The following is a 23,426-nucleotide window of genomic DNA, read 5'->3' as shown; positions in this document are numbered from 1 at the left end:
TTGTCTATCATGTATAAACAGAGCAGCGAGCAGAAGGGGCTCCGACAGGCCAGAGGGATACGCTGGGAAATGCATTTTGTATGAACGCGGCTTGCAGGGGGGTCTCCGTGCTCTCCCCGCCTCCCCCACATTCCCGCAGCCACACGGGCTTTGGACTTCTGGGCAAGAGAAGAGCTTTCTGCTTGGCTTCGAGGGGCACCGCCAGCCCCCACACGGGACTGCGAAGGCTAAAGGGGTTCCCCGCACATCACACCACCTCTGCCCCTGAACCTGGTGTGACAGGAAGCATGCCATCACAGCCCATCTGGGCCTACTGGGAGGCTGCAAGCTTTGGGGCCAGTCGGGTCCCTCGCCCTGTGGCTGAAGAGGGCCAGGAAGAGATGGAGAAGGGGCACCCTGATATGCATCTGCCCACTCACCTGAAAGCTCAGCCCTCTGTAAACAGAGCTGCTTGGGGCAAGACAGACTCACACTCAGGAAATTCAGCTCACAGCTTCCCTCACAGCCCAGCCTCACAGAGCGCTGGCCAGGCTCTGCGTCCACGGGCACGTGGTCCAGGCTCTGCCCGTGTGGGCTGTAGGCACTTGAACTAGCTCTCCTTCATTCTGGACTGAATGCCTACATGTGAAACACTTCCTGGCACATTGGACATGCTTACTAAGGGTGGGTCAGGACATATTCTGCTCTTCTTGCCAGGCCCGTGATTCCAAGATGGCATGGCAGCTGGCAGCAGAAACCTCCTTCCCCTCCAAGGGTCAAGTGCCCTCCTGTGCTCCTCAGCTGTCTCCCCCATAGGTCTTCCTTTCCCCACTCCCAGGCACCCCACTTTCCTTGAGTGACTTCAACACCCACAGCCTCTTTATGCAACATTCATTCCATAGGCGTCCACTAAGTACCTACTGTGTGCATTGCATTGTGTTACATTCTAGGGCAACAAAGATGATTAAGTTGTGGCCTCAGCACATGAGGCATTTACAGACACATAAACCAACCATTACAGTTCGGGGTAGTTATGAGTAGTGTGAGGGAGGCAATGTAATTTAGTGGTTAGGAGGGAGGGCACTGGAGTCAAACCCCAACCTCACCACTTAACAGCTAGTGACCCTGGGCAGGTTATTTAGATGCTCTGGGCCTCCACTTCCTTCTCTGTAAAATGAAGGTATGAATATCTACCTCATAGGTTTTTTAATGTTAAATGAGATAATTCAGTAAAGCACCTAGTGCAAGGCTTAGGTATAATCAGTGCTCAACTCAAATAGTGTAACGGTAGGAGCTCAATCAAAATGCCTGAAGGTGGAAGAGAGAGATACTAACTGTGCCTAAGTAGTCTTGGAGGGCTTCCTGAAGGAGGTGACATCTGAGCTGTGTATTGGAGGGCTAAGTTGAAGTTTAATAGGTAAAGAAGTGACAGAGGGCTTTCTAGATAAAGGAACAGCACATTACAGATGGGAGGGGGCACAGAAAGAAGAAGGATGTTTGAATATGAAGACGTGGCCCTGTGCTTTGTGTCATACTGCTGGAATCATTGTCACAGCCTGGGAGGCTGGTCCCAGGTGAGCCCTTTAGAACCAGCCATGGGATGGCACAGGTGTACAGAAGGCAGCCTAGAAACCAGTGGCTCTGCCCTGTATTTCTCAGAAAGGAGAGTTAAGATCTCAAACACCCCTGGCCTGGGTATCCACCCAAAACTGAACCCACAGCAGAGCTGGATGCACAGGAAGGCAGCAGAACATGGGAGACGGCAGGACCATGACTCTGGCCCATCTCACCCACTCCAGCCCCTGCAGTCATGAGCCCTAACCCTTCTGCATTGCCTGGGTCTGCTGCGGACAGCCCACAGCCTCCAGCACAGCCCTGGGACACAAGTCGCTTAGTCTATGGGCCGTTGTATTATTAATGAAAAGAGCTGGTTCTGGTCCACACCTTTTTCAGATCTGCTGTCCTTGTCTGTTTTTTCACTTGATAAGAAGCCAGGACTCAAGTGGTCCGGAAGTCCACAGTTCCCTCTCCAGAACACCCTGGGCCTCCCTGGGCCTTGGTCTACATGGGGTCTCTTTCAGCCCTGCAGACCCAGCCCTCCTCCTGCCCAAGCCAGAGCTGGGGGGCGGGGGGCAGGTTTCCATCCCCCACACCTAGCCCCTCAACACAACCTCAGTTCTTCCTTTCCTCATGAAACCCCAGACCTTTCCCTCTGAGGCAAGTCTTTGGTCACCTTATAAAATATCCCAGATGCTGGGAGAGTGCTACCCACCCTGCCACAGCAGGGACAGGGCGGGCCAGCCCAGGCCCTGCGTCCCCTCCCTCCCTCATCAAACAGTGACCACGGTGTCTGCCCCCATCCATCGGGGCCTGCTGTGAGGTAGGCACTTGGCGTGTGGTACTCTCACAACAGCCCTGAGGAGCAGGTATCTTTACGGCCATAAGGCAGACAGTCCGAGGGAGGTTAGTTAAAGAAGTGGTCGAAGGCATACAACCAGGCAAGTGGAAACGGGGGTTCTGGGTCTCCTCTGTCTATTTCCAGTTCCCACCCACCCACCCATCCACCTTTACACCAACTAGACCAGGGGCAGCAAACTATAGGCCACAGGCCACATCCACCTGTTTTTGTAGGACCTGTGAGCTAAGAATGCTTTTTACATTTTTGAAGAGTGGTAAGAAAAACAAGCAGAAAGCATGTGACCAAAATCATATGTGGCCCACGGGCCCCAATATTTACTACCCAGGCCTTGACAGAAAGTTTGCAGACCCTGCACTAGAGCCCATGAACGTTCGATTTGGTGCCAGACATTGGGTGCTAGAGATGCCAAGTGAGAAAGCCACGCTAAGGAAGACTGACCTGTGACCAGGACAATCCTGATGCATGACCCAGAGCTCCAAACCCATTTTTAAAAAGGTCTTATTAGAGATGAAATTGGGGGAAAGGGAACACCAGGAGTTCCTCTCTATGCAGTTTATGATGGCATATTTCCCACGCGATGTCTATTTCATGTAGTTAGTATCCCCGTTTTTTGAGTGAAAAATGGAAAAGCTGAGAGGTGAAATGACTAATTTGGGGGCTCCTGGTGCATATTCTCCCCAGGACCCATGGCCTCAAGGCTAGGGTTCTGTCCATCGCCCCACAGCTGCCTCTGAGCCCCAGGACACCTGGGAGGGAAGCGGGGACCAGGGGCAGACGCAGGGCAGCAGGAGACTGGCCACGTGGGGAGCAACTGTGGTGACTGTTAGTCCCTGCTGCCTCCCTCTCTTCATGAAGACTGGATTCGTACACATCTCAGATTTCCTTTTCCAACACAAGCATCTTGGAGCTGTTTCAGCCACTGAGTCACCCCTCAAGAACACCCCAATTTTCTTTATCTCGGGGGTGACTCTAGCTCACACCCATCAAGCTAAGTAACAGTCCCAGTTCTCCTGCCAGCTGGCTGTGTGACTAGGGCAGGCCACTGTCCCACTCTGTGCCTCCCTTTCCTCCCCAGGAAATGGAGTCAATGGTCCTCCCCCTCCCCCCGCCCTCCCCCCTCCCTTAGCCCACATGGGCTGTGTGAGAGTGAATGAGATCATGTCTGTGTGCTGCTTGGCGGAAGGAAGCAGCAGGAGGAGTACAAGGCAGCATTATTTTCTGAGTCGAGTTGGGCAGGTGCCATGAAGTTGCTGTGATGCTTGAGCATTTCAAAGGCCTCTGAACTCCTCGGGAATCTATGGGCGGGCAGTATGTGAGAACCAGCTTGAGCTTCCGAGTCACTGGGCTATGAGATCAAGCCCAGCTCAGCCACTTCCCGGCTTCGGCAAACCACCCAGCCACTTTCGGCATTTCCTCACCTGTGAAATGGGAGCGATCCCAACGACCAGGGGCTGTTTGGTTAAGGGCAAAATAAATCATCTCTGGCGCTCATCATCATGAATGTGTGGGCCTGTCAGACTCTTCGCTGGGTTTCTCTATGAACTGTCTCCACGTAAGCGCAGACGCCCTCCACCCATGTGTCTCTCCGGCAGCCTTCCGCAGCAGGCCTGGGCTCACTTACCAAGCACCTCCTTTGGGAAAAGAAACGTGGAGAACTGAGCTAGGGAGCACAGCCCTCTCCCAGGCGTCGCCCAGGCAGCTGGCGACCTGCAGGGCCAGGGGTGTAAGGCCAGGGACTGGGTGAGGCCAGATGTTCCCTGCAGCCCTTCCCCCTTGGGGAGTGGTGGAGAGAGGCCCCTGTCCAGGGGCAGCAGGCCATGGCCCCCACAGCACCGGGTGGTAGTGGGTCTTGGGGGCAGGCGTAAATGAACTCTCTCCGTGGCCTCTTTTTGTAGGACAGGAAGAGGCAGAAAGGTGGGGGCTGGACGCACGTGGAAACAGTCTAAGTGGGAAGGACTGGTGATGGGGCGTGGTTGAGGTTGACGGAGTGAGGCCAGCAGGGAAGCGGAGAGATCCCTCCAGCAGAGGGGGTGAGAAGCAGCCACAAACAGGCCGAGGCCTCCTGCAGCTAACAGCAAAGCTGCCGAGCCAATCTGGCCCAGGCGCTCTGAATTAGTCACCAGTTTTGACAAGGAGTGAAGAGGGTTACATAACCGCCTTCCTTGCTCTCCACTGGCTCTCCTGAGCTGGGCTCTCCAGGTGAAGGGTCTGGGGCAGGCAGGACCTGGGAGCCCCCAGGGCTAAGGTGTCCACACAAGCCCTTCCCAGGCCTGCGCTAGCCCTGCAGGGCCAGAAGGAGGCGCCAGCCGTTCACCTCCTGTCTGCGTCTCTGCTACCTGGCCTCCCAAACAATCCCATGCTGGTCTTGTAACCCAGGATGCTAGTCCTTCGTAGGGAACATGCCCCAGACAAGAAATTCATGTTTCTCAGCTCATGGCACCTCCGTAGCATTCTGAGCACTCCCAGCCCACTTTCCCTACTGAATTTATTATATGGCACCACCATAATAATTATCAGTAAGCATATAGTAAGCACCTCTGTGAGACCCTGTTCAAGGCATTGTCGAGGCTACAAAGATGAGTAAGACACAGAAGTGCAGCAGCAGAAGGGGCTTGGGATTCTAAGGCCTTTCCTCCGAAGGGCAGAGCACTCTCTCCCAGAGGAACGCTAAGCCACTGGCCACTAACCGCTGGGGGTCACACTCAATCCCTCTGTGAGGATTGGAGTCACCAGCCTTGACCTGAGACATACCGCGTACAGTGCAGGCTTCTTATAACCAAATTTTCTTGCTTATTTATTCATTCCCCTGCACATGACTGAATTACAAAAAAATAAATATTTCACAATATTAACAATGGGGGATGGCAATGATGATGATGATGACAATGATGAAAATAATGTGAGAGGCGAGTATACACGTCCTGTTTTGGCTTCAAGCCCTTGGGACTTGAATCCTTCCTTCCTTCCCACTGGCACTTCTGTTACACTCGCTGGATAATAGAAAACAGGAGTCGGAGCTTGAGAAGTTTAAGACTCATTCACACAGACCTTCTGGCTCCAAGCAGGACTCGACTCTCTCATCCAGGAAGAGTCACTACTGCCGCGAGGGGTGGGAAAAAGAGTCAGTGAGTGGGAAGGGGCCCCCTCTGGCCTCTCCTCTCTTTCCCAAGCCTAAGTTAAGGGAAAGTCCCCAGCCCAGACTCTCAGGGGACAGTGAAAACATCAAGGGCCATATTTCCTACTCATCATCCTACCAGGCTTATGACTATTAACACTGGAAGAGATCTCAGAGGTCATCTAGTCCAGCTTTCCCATTGTACAGGTGAAAAAACCGAGGCCAAAGAGTAGAAATGACTCACCCATGGCCACAGTAGTTCTGAGACTCAAACTCCCATCTCCTTTCATTACAATGTGAAAACCAGCCGGAGAGAGGTGATGGCGGCGGGGGTTAAGGGGTGGGGATAGATGTGGGGGAACCATCGGCCCTCCCTACTTACAGAGCTCCATGTGACCCATAATTCCTGCCTCTCTGGCTCGACACCAGGAAGGTAACAGCTTTGCACAGAAGAAGGGGCAACTGCCCCAACCGCACATGCAAATGGTCATGATGCCAAGTCCCTGCATACAGTTTCTAGAACAATGAGCCCTTCCTCTCTGCTCAGCTTCCTAGGAAAGAGCTAACAGGGGAAGCAAGCAAATTCCTGATAAAAGGCCACCCAGCTTCTATCTCCCAAATATCTCTCCGGGTGTCTTCTTGGGACAAACTCTCAGAGCAAGACTTAAAGCCAATTAGAGACAATTACAGGATTAATAGGAAACTTGGGGTCAGTCAGTTTGAGACACAAAATCATTTCCTCATTCAATAAACATCTACAGCATCTCCTGTGTGGGGGCTCAGTTATGAAGGAGATAGGGTCGCTGATCTTAGTACACCTGCAGTCCAGAAGGTAAGAAGCCTTGGGGGCACCGAGAAGGGAAGAGCCTCCATTCACTAGGGAGAGGTGGGGTTGGCAGCTTTACTGGGAGAGGCGGTAGGACACACGGACCCTGGGCACTCTGGCCTCATGAAAAGCCAGAGCCCATCCTGAGCAGATGCAACCTGACCTGTTTGCTTCCATTTTCCACTTTGCCCTTTGTCCCTGCTCTCCTCCCGAGCTCAGCAACCCCTAGCTCCAGCCTCTATCTTCAGACTTTCCTTTTCCATCATTTTCCCTATTTGGGACCCAAACCCAGTCCACACCCCATCAGTGAGCCGGTAGACTGAGTGTAGAGATTGTGAGGAGGAGCCCCACCAGACTCACCCAGACAGATGTGCTCTGTTCCCTGCACAGCTGTCCCAGCAACCCATCTGTACTCACTTCCTGCCTCCCAGCTCCAGCCCCTCACACCTCCACTCAGGGGTGGGGAAGCCTGGTCTAAAAGCCATTGTTGAGGCTGCTGGCAGCACAGCAAAGCCTGGAGGCCACGACCCAGGCTCCCGCCCTCCACAGGAATGGGGGCCGGGGCAGGACTGCAGCAAGGTGGTCACCCTGGAGGGCTCTGCCTTGGAGGCCAACCCCAGCTTCTAGGCAGCTGTGGGAACTGCCCAGCTCTCGAGTCCTCCCAGCACCATTTGTCCATGTGCGGTACACCAGCAGTACTGCAGGTGCGGTGCCGTTATTTTGTCAAGACTTAAGAAGTCTGCTTTGCGCTTAGCTAGATGTTCTCCAAGAGAAGAAAAGACTGTTTTAAAAAAGTATGATGCAAAAAAGATGTCCCTGCTAGGAATCTGTCCTCATGCCCAGGAATCGTTGACTCCTTGACAAAATCCATAGTGGCTCCCCCAGTTTCCATGCTGGGAGGTGGTGGGAATGGGAAGTCGCCTGAGGAGGTGACTGCTCTGGAAAGCTGCATGTTTCCGGGGTGCTCACAGCTCCCTCCTGGCTCCTCAGCAGGAGCGTGGGGAAGGTGCGGGCAGCTCTGCGGCTCCCAGGGCCGAACACTCAACCCAGAGCCTTCTCTTCAATCCTGTGTCCTAATGCACTGAAAGTGAGGCAGAATGATGATAAATTGTCCCTTTTCCTGGAAATAGAAATGTCTTAGGAGTATGCACAAAGGCCAGAATCCTACATCTCCTGAACAGTGGGATGGGAACTGGGAACTGGCTTCTCCAGGCAGAAATGAGCCCCCAGGACAAGGGCTGGCGCCCAGAACAAGAGCTCACCCAACTGTCCAGGCGCAAGAGGGGCCTGCCTTCCTTGGCCGCCGTCTTAGATGAGGGCAAATCCCAGTTCCCGTGCTCTCCCACCACACCACAGACACGCAGCCTTGGATAGGACTTTAGGTGAGGGCAGGGCTGGCCTTTGTGCCGGGCGGCTGGCGCTGATTCGGGTGTTTTTAAATTGCTCTCTTAAGATGAGCTTCCTCAGGGTGACCAGACAACCCATAGACTTGGGTGACTTTTTATTTTCAAAGTGTTTTGTTAAGTATCTAAGGCAGAAAATTTCTCTCACAGAGATATAAATGGTCACCATTTTTCCACTCTGCTAATCTGGCCACCGTAACTGTGACGGAGTCCCTGAGATTCAGGTCCTAACCTGAAAACTCTGGTCACCCGATAAGCGTGAGCCTAATATAACAGAGAGAGAAGAGGGGTGAGTCGACGGCTGATGACGAGAGGATGGATGCCAGCCGGGCAGGCGGGCTGAGAAGCCAGCCGCAGGCAGAGCCCCATCCTTGCACGGGGCCTTTGAGGCAGGCTACTGGGCCAAAGGAGGTGCTGCTTTGTTTTAAGAATACTCAATTTAGGCTCGAAACATACCTGTGATGTCAACCCTAAGCTTTCCTTAAACGCAAATATGTAGACAGGGAGGAGGGGCCTCCGCCTCCAAGGCAAGGATTCCACCAGCCCGCCAATGACTGGGGTTTCTCTCTCTCTTCCTACTACCGATTTCAGAGAAAGGGGAAATCCATACTCACACATTCGCCTAGATTCTTCCACTAGTTCATCACGACAGGGAACCCGAGGCCTAGGATCGAAGAGATGTCCCTGAGTATCACACGCAAGGTACCTAGGCAACCGGGGCTCAGAGGGAAGGGACAGGGCTTCATGCTGAACACCCGCAAGGCCCACAAGTTGTCTCTGGGAACCTCAGAGGTCCCCAGGTCTCACACGGGCATAACAAGGCTTCTGAGTGGACCCCAGCCTTTGCTCTCTTAATCTGGGGTCCTTAGTTCGGGGTGGCCGTCCTGGCCCACCCCAACCCTACCTGGAAGCAAGGGGCTTGACCTTGGAACCCCTGCAGCAGAGATCGCCTGGGACAGATTTCACAACCCAGCGCTGAGTTTTACTACAAGTTTCAGACAAAGAAGGTGTGTCGGAGCCGAAAGCATGCTTCTGCCCGCTGTGTGGGCGTCGAGTTCAATACCTTCTTGTCAACACTTGAATGTGTTGAACATCACTCACAAGGGCATTCTTTAAGAAACCTATTAACTTAATTACCCAGGCATTTTTTTTCTCTCCCCCCCCCCCCCCCCGTCCATGCATCTCATATAAAAGTTGGCTTTCTTCCTTTCTGAGATACTTTTGATATAACTCCTCTCCCCTGGCACAGCACCATCTTGTTTACCTCTCTAGTTAGTCGGGGTGGCTGCGCTGTGCAGACTGACTCCTTGGCTTAGGTCTTAGCACTGAAGGAAGTCCTGAGAGAGCAAAGCGGGACCCTCGGGATGGGGGAACGGGGCATCTGGCATCCTCCTTCCCAACTGCCCAGCAAGAGTGGAAATGCGGAGGATGACAGCAGGGAAGGAACAAGCCAAGGTCTACCAGGGTAAGCCCCTCCTTCCTACAGAAGGTGAGAGAGGAGTCACCAGAGATTCAGGTCAATCAACAGTCATTTATTAAATACCAGCCATGTGCCCAGAACCATCCACCTGGATATTGGAAGAAGAGAAACTTCCAAATTCCAGCTCCTTTGCACATTCAAGATCCTGGGGGAAAAAGAAGAGTTAATTTGTTATGAATTATCTCACACTGGGAATCAGTAAAATGAGGTTCTAGACCAGCCGTGGGCAAACTACGGCCCGCGGGCCGGATCAGGCCCATTTGAAATGAATAAAACTAAAAAAAAAAAAAAAAAAAAAAAAAAAGACCGTACCCTTTTATGTAATGATGTTTACTTTGAATTTATATTAGTTCACACAAACACTCCATCCATGCTTTTGTTCCGGCCCTCCGGTCCAGTTTAAGAACCCATTGTGGCCCTCGAGTCAAAAAGTTTGCCCACCCCTGTTCTAGACCCTATAAGTCAGGATAGGGAAAATTTTTTCTACCAAGGGCCATTTTGGGTACTTATAATATCATTTTTGGGCCATACCGAATTATCAACTTAAAAATTAGCCTGCCGTATTTGGTCAAACATTTAATCAACTCACCCTAATGCCTTGGCAGGGCCAGACCAAATGACTTCGTGGGCCTTATACGGCCCTCCCGCTGGATGTTCCCCACCCCTGCCAAAGTGGTCCTGTGGTGCCGGGGCCCTGCATTGTTTGTTCAGTAAAATGCAGAGAGTGGACCTCGCTAAAGGATTCCCATACCCCCTTCAGATCTCTGCATCCATGGCTCATCTGGGCTTCCACAGCTGTCTGCAGCTGCCCACTCTATAGGGAATCTGATCAAGGAAGGGGAGGCATGGCAATGTTCAGACCAAGAGGCAAATGGGGATCATCTTGGAGAGGCATAGGCTGCATTTGGTGTCCGTGCCCTAGAGAGTGAGTCCCTGTCCAGGGAGAGAGGAGACAGAAAGAGGCGGGGGCTGGGGAAGGCATGCTTCCACCTCTAGCAGGGTAGGGAGAGATTCCAGGGAGATAGTTGTGCTTTTATGACTGACGTTACATAGAGGAGGGCTCTTGTCCACAGATTTAAGCAAAAAGAGCTACACAGAGGCCCCCAAAGATGCATGGGGGAGGTACCAACCAGCCAGACCTCAGGCTCTCTCTCATTCACTGTATTGTGGGAAATCTGGCAGCAACTATAATGATGGAGGAACACATCCCATGGCTTTCTTGCCAAGACCACGCGTAACTAAAGAGCAACTTGCAGACCTTTCCAACTATCCCCACTCTCATACCTACTTCCAGGGAAGTGAAAACACGGGGGCAAATTCAGAAAGTCCATCAGAGCTTTGTGGGGTACCATCTTCTATACCCACCCAACAGTAGGCCTCCCAAACTCTCAATGGACCAATGTAGGTCCGCAGAACCAAGAGACAGTGATGTGGTGAGTCCTTTGCATGAATTGACAGAGAAGGGACCCAACAGGTCCTCTGGTCCAGCTCCCTGGCTCCAGGCTGGTCTGCTTCTAAATCACTCACTTGTGGAGGCCTCTCTGTTGTCCTGGAGTACACAGTGATGGCAGAGAAAGACCCAGTGTGCAGTCAGAGCCCCATAGCTTCCAGGTAGGGCTCTTTTTTCCTGGGAAACTCTTGCTTGTGGGGAACCCCAAGAATACCTGAAGTTGTCTCCACCCACCTGTCTGACTCAGGGCTGACTAAAGCCTGGTGACCTCTGATTCACACAATCACACACACACACACACACACACACACACACACACACACGCCCCCATTCCTCACTCATCCCAGAGACCACCTCTATCTGCATGCAGTCTAGTGCAGAAGAATGTTAGGGAAGGGCAGAACTGCTGGAGGACTGGGATTTGACCCTAAGCACCTTAAAGTGGGGAAATTAGGATCACAAGCCCTCAGTGCCCTGTCCCCCAAGGCATCTCGCATGCAGTTTCGCTCTGATGCAACTCTCCGCCAGGCGGGTTCTATAACCTGAGATCCCTGGAGGCTTGGGCACCTTCCGGGGCAGACGAGAAGGCAGCCTCTTCTCTCTGTTGGCCATGTCCCTCCACCTCAGCCACAGGCTTGGAGCCTCCATCACACTCAAGGATTCCTCTCTTGGGGAATCTCCCCCTTCTTCCTGATGTTGGGGGGGAATCTGCAGCAGAGGCTTGGACAGGGGCAAAGCAGCAAAGGTTAATTTATCTCCCTTTCCCACACAGTGTAGTGTGTGCAGTGTGTCCAAGTTGTCCAAGTTGACTAAGAGGCGAAGCATTGCATAAGCTAGGGTCCTGGTCCTGGCAAAGCCCCTCCTCCTGCCTCCACCCAAGCTGGAACAGACATCCCTCCAGTGCCAGGGCCCACAGCTCAGCGGGGAGCAGGCACATGCGCGCTCACACACTTACACATTCCCTAAGAAAGCCCCCGGGGCCTCTGTGGGAAGGCTTTCCGGATACTTTTATGGCAAAAGAGGAAGTCTGGGGCATCACTGGAACAGCCCCGAGCCAGGGAGCAGGCAAACACTGCCAACAGTGGAGTCAGGCTGCAACCTCTCCTAATGACAGAGCCTTTAACCCTTTTCTCCACCCAGGATGCTGTTAGGCTCGATAAGCAGGATCCCCTGGGGTCTCACTGCTGTCCCTCATAGCCCCCTTCCCAGACGTGCAGACATATCTATGCACACACACACACACACACACACACGCACACACACACACACACACACACACACACACTGCCTGTCCTGGTGCTCAAACTGACTCACCAGATCTGATCAGAGCAGGCTGTGACCCAAAGAAGCATGTAACTTAGAGCTGAAAGGAAGCCTGGAAGTTTGCAAGAAATTATCCTCATTATTTTACATAAGAGGCCACTGAGTCTCACAGATCCAGTGGCAGGGTCACCTAGCTCTAAGGCCTCTAGGGTCTCTCACAAGTTGCAGATCAGGATACTGAGTAGAAAGGCATTTGGGGGAGGGGTCAGGGCCTAGACAGAGGTCGGGGTGCCTCCAGGGATCTCCTGGGAGTCCAGCACTCAGTATCACTTAGAGCTCTGATGTCCAGTTCAGTGGCCACTAGTCTAAAATGAAAATTAATTAAAATGTAATGAAATGTTTAAACCTACAGTTCCTTGGTAGCACTAGCTACACTGAAGTGGCCAGCAGGTGCTGTATGGGACAGTCAGAGCCGGAACATTTCCTCCATCACAGAATGGAATGGGCGGTGCTGATCAGGAGCTGTTTCCTGATAGAGGGCTGGGGTACCCCGTGAAGGAGGGAGAGGAGGAGAGGGGTGCAGGGAAAGAGTCTGGAGAGAGGCAGAGGAGGAGGCTGGAATAAGACAGGAGGGGAAGGAGAAATCTGGTGGCTTTCTCCTGTGGCAGAGATCTAACCAACTGTCCCTAGTCCCGTGGGCCTGACACTGCCCCCCAACCCTACTCCAGAAGGGCCAGAAAACAGAATCACAGACCGGCAGCCAGGGCCTGCAGATACACATCTGGTCATTTCCAGACCTAACAGCCCAACTGTCCCCAGACTGCTCAGCCCTGGTGCCCAGGGCTCTTCATCACGCAGGACAGCTCCACCGCTGAGCACCTGGATTCCCAGAGAGGTGGTCCTGCTGGCCCTGCTTCCAACGGAGGGCACAGCAAGCAGGGAGGACCCTGCGGCCCTTTCACAGGTCACTGCAGCAAAAAAAAATGTTTCTTGGACAAAAGGAAGAAAAGAAAGGAAGGAAGGAAAGAGGAAGGGAGGGAGGGAGGGAGGGAGGGAGGGAGGGAGGGAGGGAGGGAGGGAGGGAGGGAGGGAGGGGAATGTAGTGAAATGAGACTGCTTCTCCTGCCACAAGTTGGGTGCATTTTTCAAGCCAGAGGACAACACCTTGATGCGATTCCACAGACACGGAGTCCATTTTGTCACTTTCTCCCACATTCTTAAGCAAACATTTGAGAGACAGCACTGAGCTGAGCAAAGAGAATTATGTCTGAAATCACAATACCTGGGTTTACTTCCAGTTCTGCTACCTAATGACTTGGACAAGTCGCTGCTCCCCCAGCCTCAGTTTCCTGCCTTGCCCGGCCGTTGGGATGACCAAGGGCAGTAGTGGATGTGGATCCCATGGACAAGGCAGTGTGTGTCAGACCCTCCCCTCTGCCCCAGGCACTTACTGTGAGCAGGCGAGAGGCTAAGTGGGACCTGGGGCAGCGCTTTTTCTGCCCTCCAATGTGAGGGGGCCATTGCCTCTTAAGGGGAGGAAGGTGGGAGGTTCTTGGGATCCTCTGCCCTCCGTGGACCCCAATTATCTACAGATGGCCTGGAGGCAGGGCTGGGCCAGCGCTCCGATGGGAACGCTGAGGCTACAGGCTGACTCATTAATGAGTTCTTGCCACTGGCAGACCCTGGCATGGTGGTCCGTGGCTCCTGCCCAAGCTCTGACCAGAAGAGCGGCTAGGCGGCTCCAGAACTCTGTCTCTCCATCCTCAGGGGGTTGCGGACTCTGATTCTGCCCATCCCACCTCCCCTGGATGCTACCAGTCACTAAGGCCTCCTGCAACTACCCAGGGGCTTGTCCAGGGCAAGTAGATTGTTTATTTCCACTACACATTTTTATCCCAAGTGATTTCATGTTCCCCTGACCAATTTCTACAGTCAGATTGGGGTGGGGGTGGGGCTCAAAGAACAATTTGAGTTTCTCATTGAGTGAAGCCTGGGAACACAGGGGCAAGTATCTCTTTTAAAAAATCCTCCCTGCATAGCAGGTCACCCTGGCCTGCAGCCACAACACCCCAGGCTGTGATCTCACCAAGTTCCAGGAAGCCAAACAGGGTCAGGCTTGGCTAGTCCCTGAGCGGGAGACCTCCCAAGCAAAACACAGGTGTTGCTGGTGATTCAGCAGGCCAGTCCCTCCCTCCCGAGTCTAGGGCTTCTCAGGTGTTTGAGTTGAGGCTGGGATGATTCTGTGAGATCCTATCAGTCCCTGGGCAGAGGAAGGGGGCGTGGTGCCTCCAGAGATGCTAAATGCTCTCTCTCTCTCTCTCCCTCTCTCTCTCTCTCTCCCCCTCTCTCTCTCTGCCGCTGCCACCACCACGTGTTACAAGTGTCGACACCGTTCTAAAGAATCAGGGTGTGCTTCTTCCCTCCCCATCCCCTGCCCACTTCCTAAGGCTGCTCAGACATCGACCTAAATTCCTTGGGCTGGTTCAAACAGATAAGAGCTGGAGGAGGAAAAGGCAGCGTCTGAGAGTCCTGAGGCTCAGGGACCAACTGGCCCCTGCCCCTACCCCAAACAGCTGGGATGTGTGGCTCAGCCCCCAGGATGGTCCCTTCTGGGTTGGGAACAGGTGAGGATGAAAGGGGTCCATTAAATGAGAGTGGTCATTAGCCTGTTTTATGAGCACATGGATATTCATTACACCCCAACCCCATCATTAGAGGCTGCAGGGAGAGCTCAGGCCCTTTCTTTATTGCAGTAGAAACTGGGGTGTTTCTCCCCCAAAGGGAGTTCTGCTTCTCTTCCTGGGGGGGGGGGGGGGGCTTCCCAGAAGGTCAGTAGCCCCTAGGCCTGACTCTCACTCCCTTTCCTGCTCCTTCACCCCCAATCCTTCCTTCCCCAGGAGCCAAGCAGCCCAAGGGGAGGGTCAGGCAGCTCAAGGAGGAGATGATAAGGGCCTGGGGCTTCTTGGGAATGAGGCGGCCCCGAAGAGCCCAGGGCCAGGTAGCTGGACTCTGAGAATAGGGGCCTTTCCATCCCAGCACATAGCTCTCCCTCCCCTTCCCCTGCCTAGCACCACTCTTCTCAAGTAGAGAGCCTATTCATGCCTCCTCCAGGAAGCCCTCCCTGCTCCCCAGATGAGGTCCTACGTAAGACTTCTTCTTAGAACTCATCACACCTGTAATCACCTCTTTACTCTCGTGTCCCCACCCATACATGGCACAGTTCTTGGCACTTAGCAGGAACTCAATAAATGTGAGGTGTGCTGACAGTAGCCAGGAGCCAGGGCAGGTGAACTGGGATAAAAAAGAGGGGCTCAGTTGTTCTCTCTCTCTGCCTTTTCCCACAGTGCGAATGATCTGATGGTCTGGCTGCGTTCTCAAGGCCATCGTCAGCCAGTAACTGGAAAGCAAACTACCTGCCATTGTCTAGCCAGCGGTTCTCAACCTGTGGGTCGCGACCCCTTTGGCGGTCGAACAACCCTTTCACAGGGGTCGCCTAAGACCATCTTGCATATCAGATATTTACATGACGATTCATAACAGTAGCAACATTGCAGTTATGAAGTAGCAACGAAAATAATTTTATGGTTGGGTCACAACATGAGGAATTGTATTTAAAGGGCCAGAACCACTGGTAGACAGTGCCCCCGCTTACCTCTAAACTTGATCCCTTCACGCAAATCTCATGGAGCAGCTAGTTGGATCTCTCCTTACAATGGCCCTTCCTGTCAGTCACCCAGTGACAGTCAAGGGAGTGGGGGCAAGCCCACTCCTCTAAAGCCAGCCCCTCATGCATGACAGGCCACAGGCTCAGGAATCAGGAGGGGCGGGGCATGCCCTCTTCCCCATCAGGGCTGGAAGCCTCAGAAGTGATAGTTTGGAGCTCACTCCGCTGGTGCAGGCCATGGAGGCTGAATGACGCGTGGGCAGACCCCACAGAGAGGAGGAGGACTGCGGAGCTGGCAGATTAATCAGCTGTCATTTGCATTCATTAAAGGCCCCTTGCTTGTGTACTGCAGCCCAGGACGCCAGGGTAATTCACTGCTCACAACAAAAAGTTCTGGGAAGAAGTCTGTGTCACCTCCCTGGGCCATAGCCTAGGGATGGGCCTGGCAGCCTCGAACCCCAGACCCCTCGGGTGGAAGGCCCCTGAGGGCCAGGGACTGAAGGAGGCAAGCTGAGCCCCTGACCCAGAAGTCTGGGGAGTCAGCAACTGTGGAGCCCAAGGCCATGGCCCTTGACCCCTTTGGGCTTCTTCCCTGCTGTCACCCTGTCCCCTTTCCTCCCATCTCCTCATGGCCCTGGGCACTGTCACCTGGAATTTCTGGGCCCTCCTCAAGGTTGTGCAAAACTTATTTCAACACACTCTTGAGCTGATGATTCCGTGGGGCTGGAAGCCAAGCGTTGCTACTGTCCCCAGCCCAGCTCCTCACCTGCCAGGAGGAAGGAGGGAGCCAGCTCCCGGGACAGCCAGGGCCCTCAGCTCATGAACCTTCCCATTGGCCTACAGGGCTCAGTGGAGTGGCCCTTAACACATCTGCTAAGGGGCAGCCTAGTGACCCGGGTTCAGCTGCCTTGCCAGAGAGGGCTAGGCCCCTTCCTCTCCCTGGGGTTATGTCAGTCCCCAAGCATCCCAGAGATGGATGGGACCGACAGTGAGGTCAGGGTGGAGTTTATTGAGCTCAGTCTCGGTTGTTTTTTCATTGTAATTGCCAAGCTCCCCAGGTTGGCATTTGCCTGGCGGGCACTGTAAAAGGTGACACAACAGAATGAGAGCACGCCCTGGTTCCACTGACGTCTGTGTGGCCCTGGACCCGGCAGGCTGCTGGTGGGCCACATTCACTGTTCTCCTGGCCCAGGCCAATGAGCTTGGCTTGACACAGGCAGGCAGGGGCACGAAGACCCACCGCATGGGCCCTAGCGCGGCCAAGGACCGTGAGTGCAGCCTGGCAGCTCGTCAGGATGGCAGCTTTGCTGAGGCATCTCTGAGGAGAGAAAACTGAACATGTCACTTTGCTGCAGGTCTCCTGCCAGGACCAGGACCCTAAAGCAGACCCTGGCCCACAAACCTAGGCCACCTCGCACACCTGCCTCTGGTCCGCAGGGTACACGAAAGAGCCGTTCTCTCTTGCCTCCTCCTTTGCCGCGGTCCCTAACTCCTGGGGAATGGCCATTTCCCTCCTCAAATAGGGCTGGAAGTGCAGAGCATGATCGGGAGAAGGGAGCACCAGTGGGTGTGTCAGCTCAAAATCCTTGATCCTCAATCTTTCTTCCAGAAAGTCTCTCTCTCCCTGGAGCACCATCAGCAGTGCACCCAGCTGTGGCCACACAGGTCCCCCAGGGGAGCAGCTGCCTTGCGCAACTCCAGAGACTCAGAGACTCAGACAGGGAATAATGCCAAGAGTCACTGAGCTGGGGGTGCTTTCGCAGCTCTAAGAAGGGGTGCAGGGCAGAGGATGTACACACCAGCCCTGGTGTCTCCTGGTCTTGGCCGAGCCCCAACCCCTCGCGTCTACCCACCTCCTCTGACCAGGAGCCTGACCCTTCGATAATCTGTGTTGGGAGCTGGAGCACCTCAGGACCTAAATGTCAGCCAGGTCCTGCCTGCCCCAGGAAGGGTGATGCCAACGGTCCTTCCAAGCCTGGAAGAGACTTGAAAGGGGTCAGGGACAACGCTTAGATGGGCCCACCACTGCTGCACGACAGGTCTAATGAGGAGCCACCTGCCCAATCTAGACACCTGGGGCCAGAGAGCAGGACTGCAGGGCAGTGCTTCTCAGACCTTCAGGTGCCTGGCTAAAAGGAAGAATCTGGTTCACTAGGCCAGGGATAGAGCCCTAGGTTGCAGTTCTACAGAGCTCCCAGATGCTGCTGCTCTGAGTAACAAGGGGCTGGGGCACTAGGACCAAGGTCACGCTCAGTCCCTCTGAAAAGAGCAAGATGTGGTCGGAATGAGATTTTGACTGTTTCTCCTTATTTCGCACTGTCTAAGGAGCACTGGGTTTCACCGAGCCTCCAGATCTTGCCAGCATGTTTTCTAGCTCAAAATTCTTGATCCCCAACCTTTCTTCCAAAAAGTCTCTCTCTCTCTCTCTCTCTCTCTCTCTCTCTCTCTCTCTCTCTCTCTCTCTTTCCTTCCTTCCTTCCTTCCTTCCTTCCTTCCTTCCTTCCTTCCTTCCTTCCTTCCTTCTTCCTTTTCACAAGGCAGCCCCAGGCCTGGGCTATTTGGTAGGGAAGGAGAAACCAAGTCCAAAAGTATGGATTATGCTTTATCTCCTCACTAAAGCCGTGTATGGGAACGTAAATAGGATGAAGGAGGGAGGCAAAGCAGAGAAGAGAGCCAGGGCCTGGCTCCACCACTACTGCCAGCTTCCCCCAAGGAGGCATGGGGGTGGGGGGCTCATGATTACTGGGCTCCCCCTCCCTACTCCCTTCTTCCTCCCCGAGTCTTTGTGGCCTGGGTCCCCCAGGACTACCCTCATGTTAGATGGTGCACAGGAGGGCAGAGCAGCCCAGAGACAGTGGCTCATTTCCTGGTTGGCAGTAGAGGGCAGGGTGGGGCAGGGTGGGAGTCTGAGGGGAGCCTCTTAGGCACAAAGAGAGGAGATAGAAAGATTAGTAGGGCAGAAGGCAGAGGACACTGCTGAGCCAGGTGCTCCGAGAAGCAGTCGGTGGAGGTGTCCCTACTCCATAGAACCTGGGAGAGTCCCAGGCAGTTCCCACAGCCACTGGGAGCAGTCCAGACAACAGAGAGCCCCTGACTATTTATAAGCCCTGGGGTACCGCTTCCGGGGCCAGGGGGAGCTAGGGGGCCACTGGGCCCCTTTGTCCAGTTGAAGTTGGGAAACCAAGGTCTGCTCAGGTCGCCTCCTCTCAGCTTATGGGTCCTCCCCAGTTCCTCCAGTCCTCCTCTCCTAGGGTGGCAGCCACCCAGCCAGAAAGACCGCATGCTAGAGATGGAGGTGATAAGAGCCAGGCCTGAGGAGGCAGCCCTGCAGCGCTCTCCCCAGTGGTTGGGTCATAATTGCCTAAGCCCTGTTTGTTAGGGGGATTAGCTGCACCCATTTCCTAATGGTTCTGCTGCTCCAAGGAGAGGGGAGCAGGCCAACCTGCAGCCTCCTGCTACCACAGGGAGGAGACAGGGTCAGGGAGGAGCACAGGGTCAGGGAGGAGACAGGGTCAGGGAGGAGTGCAGGGGCACAGGGTCCAGGTGCTACCGCTTCCAGCTCCCCCGCTCCCCCTTCCTCTTGCATCCCTGCTGTTGGCGCTCAGACTCTGGGAGGGTAACAGACCAGCTCAGTTCTTACTCACAGACCTCAGTCCTAATCAGTCATCTCCGTCCTGGTCTCCTGCCAGGGGCCTGGCGATTCCTTCCCACACCCGCCCTTCCCAATCCCACGGTCCAATCTTAAGCCTCACCACTGGCCCTTTCCCAAGTGCCCCCTCCCCGCCTCACGTTCAGCCCTGACATGCCCACCGGTGAAAGGCTGCCTGGGGGAAGTGTGTGTGTGCGTGTGTGTGTAATCATGTCTGTGTCTTGTGTATGTGACTGTGTATATGCGTATGAGTGCAGGTGTATATGTGAGTGTGTGTAAGAGTGCACAAATGTGTGTAAATGTATACATGTGTATAAGGATGTGTGTGTGAATGTATGTGTGAGTGTGTATGAGCATTATGAGTGCATATTTGAGAGCACTCATTATGAGAGCATGGGTGTCTGTGAACATGTGTGCATGTGCATGTAAGTGTGTTATGCGTGTGTGTATATGTGAGCATGAGTTTGACCTCTCCAGTGTTGTGTGAGTGTGAGCGTGTATCTATGTGAGTGTAAATGTGTGAGGAGTAGTGAGTGTGATTCACCACTCTCCCCTTCTCTGGCTCACACCCCTGTCCCCCACATCTCAGACCCAGTGAGCTGCAGCCTTGGTCTCCTTCCCTTCCTCTCCTTTCAGGAGCCCAGGCTTCCAGCTCCAGCTGCTCCTCTCTCACCCCTGCCACTCCCCACCCTTCCCCCCAGCTTTGGAAAAGTCTTGCCACTGTTTTCCTTCCTTGCTTCCACCACCAAGCAGTTTCTGGCCAAGTTTCCACCTGACAGCAGAGCAGGCAGCTTCTTCCTCCCTCACCCAGGACCCTGTGTCTGACCCCTGTGGCTGGCCCCACCCGAGCCCGCCCTCTCTTCCCAAGGCTCTCTCCCCGACCCTCCTCTAGGCCGCCTGTGTCCCTCACACTCTTGTCTGTGAATGTGTGTGTCTCCATGGGGTAGCGGGGAGAGAAGGAGCAAGAGAAGGAAGGAGGCCGGGCTCAGATGGTATCATTAGGAGATATTAATGCCCTTCATCAAGGCATATTAATAAACATTATGTGCCATGCACTCCACGCGCCGGGTGAGTGCAGACCCAGCAGGACGGGCCCCACATTCACAGCTGAGTAACCTCCCAGCCCACGGAGCCCACGGCACAGCCATTAGCCTCATGAGGCTGACCCTGTCAGGAGACTCCTTAGGCCCATCATGGCAAAGGAAAGCTCGCAGGATGAGTTCTGGCTACCATGCTCCCTTCTTCCTCCGCTGAGCGCGGGGAAGGGGAGCCATAATGACCCGTGCACTTGGACGGCACTGCGGGACTTTAGAATATTTCATTCCCTAATTTCATCTTCGCAGCAACAATGAGGAAACCAGGGCAGGTATCATCATCATTGCCACTTTATTGGAACAGAAACTGAGGTGCTGAGAAATTAAGTGTCTTGCTCAAAGTCATGTAGCTAATTGGTAATGACACTGGACCCGAGCCCAGGCTGCCCTCTGGAACCGCTGTGTTAGCAGCTCAGTCCCTAATGGCGTGGGGCTGCTGCAACCGGATTTCCCTAGTTCTTGCAGCTGCCAGAAATCAGACCGCGAAGCACAGCGTCTTTCAGGGGGCAGCGGGCCTCTGCCCTCCCAGTGTGGGGGCTCCTGTGGGTCCCTTAGCTTAGCGGAAAGTGTCCTGAAAGGGGGGCCAGCGTGAGCTCACTTGTGTAAAGAGGCTGAGTGGGGAATGCCTGCCGCAGAAGTGATTCTCCTTTCTTTGTGTACTGGCCACTAATCTATAATAATAAAAGTGCAATATGCTCATTAGACTGGACGTCCTTCTGGATGACCTTCCAGATGAAGCCAAGGCGGCAGGGGGCCGAAACAGAGGCGGCTGCCGCGGGCCAAGCCCCCTTGCACCGATTTCGTGCATGGGGCCTCTAGCACAGAAATATTAAACTACTGGCTCCTAAGGAGGTTTGAGCGGTGGAAGCCTGATGGCCGTTCTTTTTATCTGTTTTTCAGCATTGCAGCCCGGTGCTTAGCAGGGTGCAAAATCGGTTATTCACTGTGACAACCACAGTGGTGTTTAAAGGACACAAGGTTTTCTCCATGTGTGTTTAAGAAGACAAGGACTAGTGTTTTCATAAAATCATTATCCAAAATAGTTCAGATAAAAGGAGTTGGGGAACTAAAAATATAAGAGTCAAGAGATCAGGGAAGTGTGCTTACGAAGAATACCCAATTCCCTACAGAATTCCAGGTAAATGAGGCATCCCAGCAAACTGCTGTTGATACTACAAGCTTCAGCTTTTGTTCCTTGTACCTAGAAATGGCAGTCTTTAGTCTAAACTGACATTGATGCATAATAATTATACTTAGCTATCAACTCATGATACTTGCTCTCAACCTATCTTAATATTTCTTGTCTATTACTAAATGGAACAGGCTTAATAAGACCATGCATTGTGTTCTTTATTCCTTTTCTTCTTCCCACCTTCCTCCTAACTCAACCTGAGAGCCACAGTCAGGGAATGGGTGACCTGCGACAGGCAAGGGTCAAAGAGGCGTGGGCCCACTATCTCCTGAGGTCCAAACCCGTCTCTGAGCTTCAGACAGTGAAAGTAACTCGGGCAAGTTTCCCAAAACAGGAGGTGGGATGGGAGTCTAACCAATGAAGGCTCGAAGGGGAGCTGGGGCTCGAAGCTGGCACCTATGTGACCAGAACCTCGGGGACCCAAATGCAAAAGAAGAGAGTTGTGTGTCCTCAAGGCAGTCATCTCTATGTGGATGGTCCAGGGGAGTCTTTTTCCTACTAATTTTATTTTTCCATTTTTTTAACTATGTTTTTATAATGAACACATCGTTTTTACAATGACCTGGGGAAAAAGTTACAGTTTGTAAGAGGGAAGTTTGGGGTTTGGGGGATCACAGACTCACCTGCTCTGAGAGAGGCTATGGTGCTGGGGTTCAGCTCCGCCCAGCTCTGACCTGCCACACAGGCCGTGTCCCAAAACCTGCCCACCCGCCCCCAGATCCTTTCTTGACCAGAGAGGCAGCTCCGCCATCCCCTTCTGATGACCCTCCTGGGACATGGTTGGTGAGCATTTGGAAAACAAAACAGTTTTGCCTAGGGTCTATAGACCCAAAGTTTAGGTGGCTGATAGCTTTGATTCTCAGAAGTCAGAAGCACTGCCTGCCATTCAAGCCCAACCCCAGCCCACATTTCCAACCTTATCTTGCACTTCTTCCAGACCCAACTGTTTTTTCACGGCTTGTTCACATATTTACATATTGCTTATGCGGTGTCAACTTAAACTGCCCTTCCCCTCCCGTATCTTGTCCACCGGAAAACTGAAAAAGTCCTGCGCATCCCTCAAGGCCCAGATAGAGGGTATAGCCTCCTTTCAACAGCTTTCCCTGGTTACTACCCCCACGCAGCTACAACTTCCTTCCTCTACACTCCTCCTGCATTTTCTATTGACTTCAATTATTGAAGCCTATGACAGTTATTTCTTTGTTGATTTATCTGTCCTACTAGACCCCGAGATCCTCAATACCATAAAACGTGTCTCATTCATATTTCTCTCTCCAAAACAGGACTTCTCATTCATTTATTCATTTATCGACCCATCTCCCCAGCCATGATTCCTTGGGGCCAAGCCTCTGCTAGATGCTATCACATACACACAGGTGCAGGACAGCATGACTTACTTGGGAACACATGCACTTCCACATGGCCTGGAACAAAGGGCCTTGGGAAATTATGCCTCTTAACCCAGAGTCATGGAGTGTGGGGAAGCCCCTCCCGTGGGTAGCCATGTACTTCAGGAAACAGATCATCCCCCCTCAGCCACAGCACACCCCACCGTATGTTGGCATCTGGAGATCTAGGGAAGTAACTGACTCCAGATCAGACGCCAAACTAGGAATCAAAATGCACAAGTCCTATTGCCAATTGGTGCCGAGATACCAGAATCTCCTGGCCATTGTTGGTGTAGTCTAAAATCAATATTCACGTGCAGCCCCCACTGCCTATGACGGTGCCAGGAAGAGGCCTATCCGGTCTTTGATGCTAACACTTCTTGAGGGAAACTGGTGCACAAATTGGCCATCCTACATCCTGGCGTCTAGAAGCTCCCAGGAGGGCTCAGGTCTGTGCCTTCTTCTCACCACTTCCCCCGGACTCCATTCCACCCACTGCAGTGG

The 23,426-nt window shown here is 53.4% G+C and overlaps 1 protein-coding gene and 1 long non-coding RNA gene across 3 annotated transcripts in view; one reads left to right on the top strand and one right to left on the bottom strand.

Annotated features, from left to right (window-relative positions):
- The window catches only part of PEBP4 (phosphatidylethanolamine binding protein 4), a 189,727-nt gene that overhangs the window by 147,898 nt on the left and 18,403 nt on the right, over positions 1-23,426 (top strand). The gene's annotated exons all lie outside the window — the stretch shown is intronic.
- On the bottom strand, positions 5,195-8,708 carry LOC118657594. The gene is made up of 3 exons (XR_004968052.1): positions 8,647-8,708; positions 8,357-8,406; positions 5,195-5,495 (listed from the first exon to the last, which is right to left on the bottom strand). It is a non-coding gene; the product is annotated as an uncharacterized LOC118657594 (long non-coding RNA).

Source organism: Myotis myotis, unplaced genomic scaffold (genome assembly GCF_014108235.1).
Source record: "Myotis myotis isolate mMyoMyo1 unplaced genomic scaffold, mMyoMyo1.p scaffold_m19_p_6, whole genome shotgun sequence".
Lineage (NCBI taxonomy): Eukaryota > Metazoa > Chordata > Mammalia > Chiroptera > Vespertilionidae > Myotis > Myotis myotis.
Note: the sequence above shows the minus strand (reverse complement) of the source record. Positions and strands in the feature narration are given on the sequence as shown.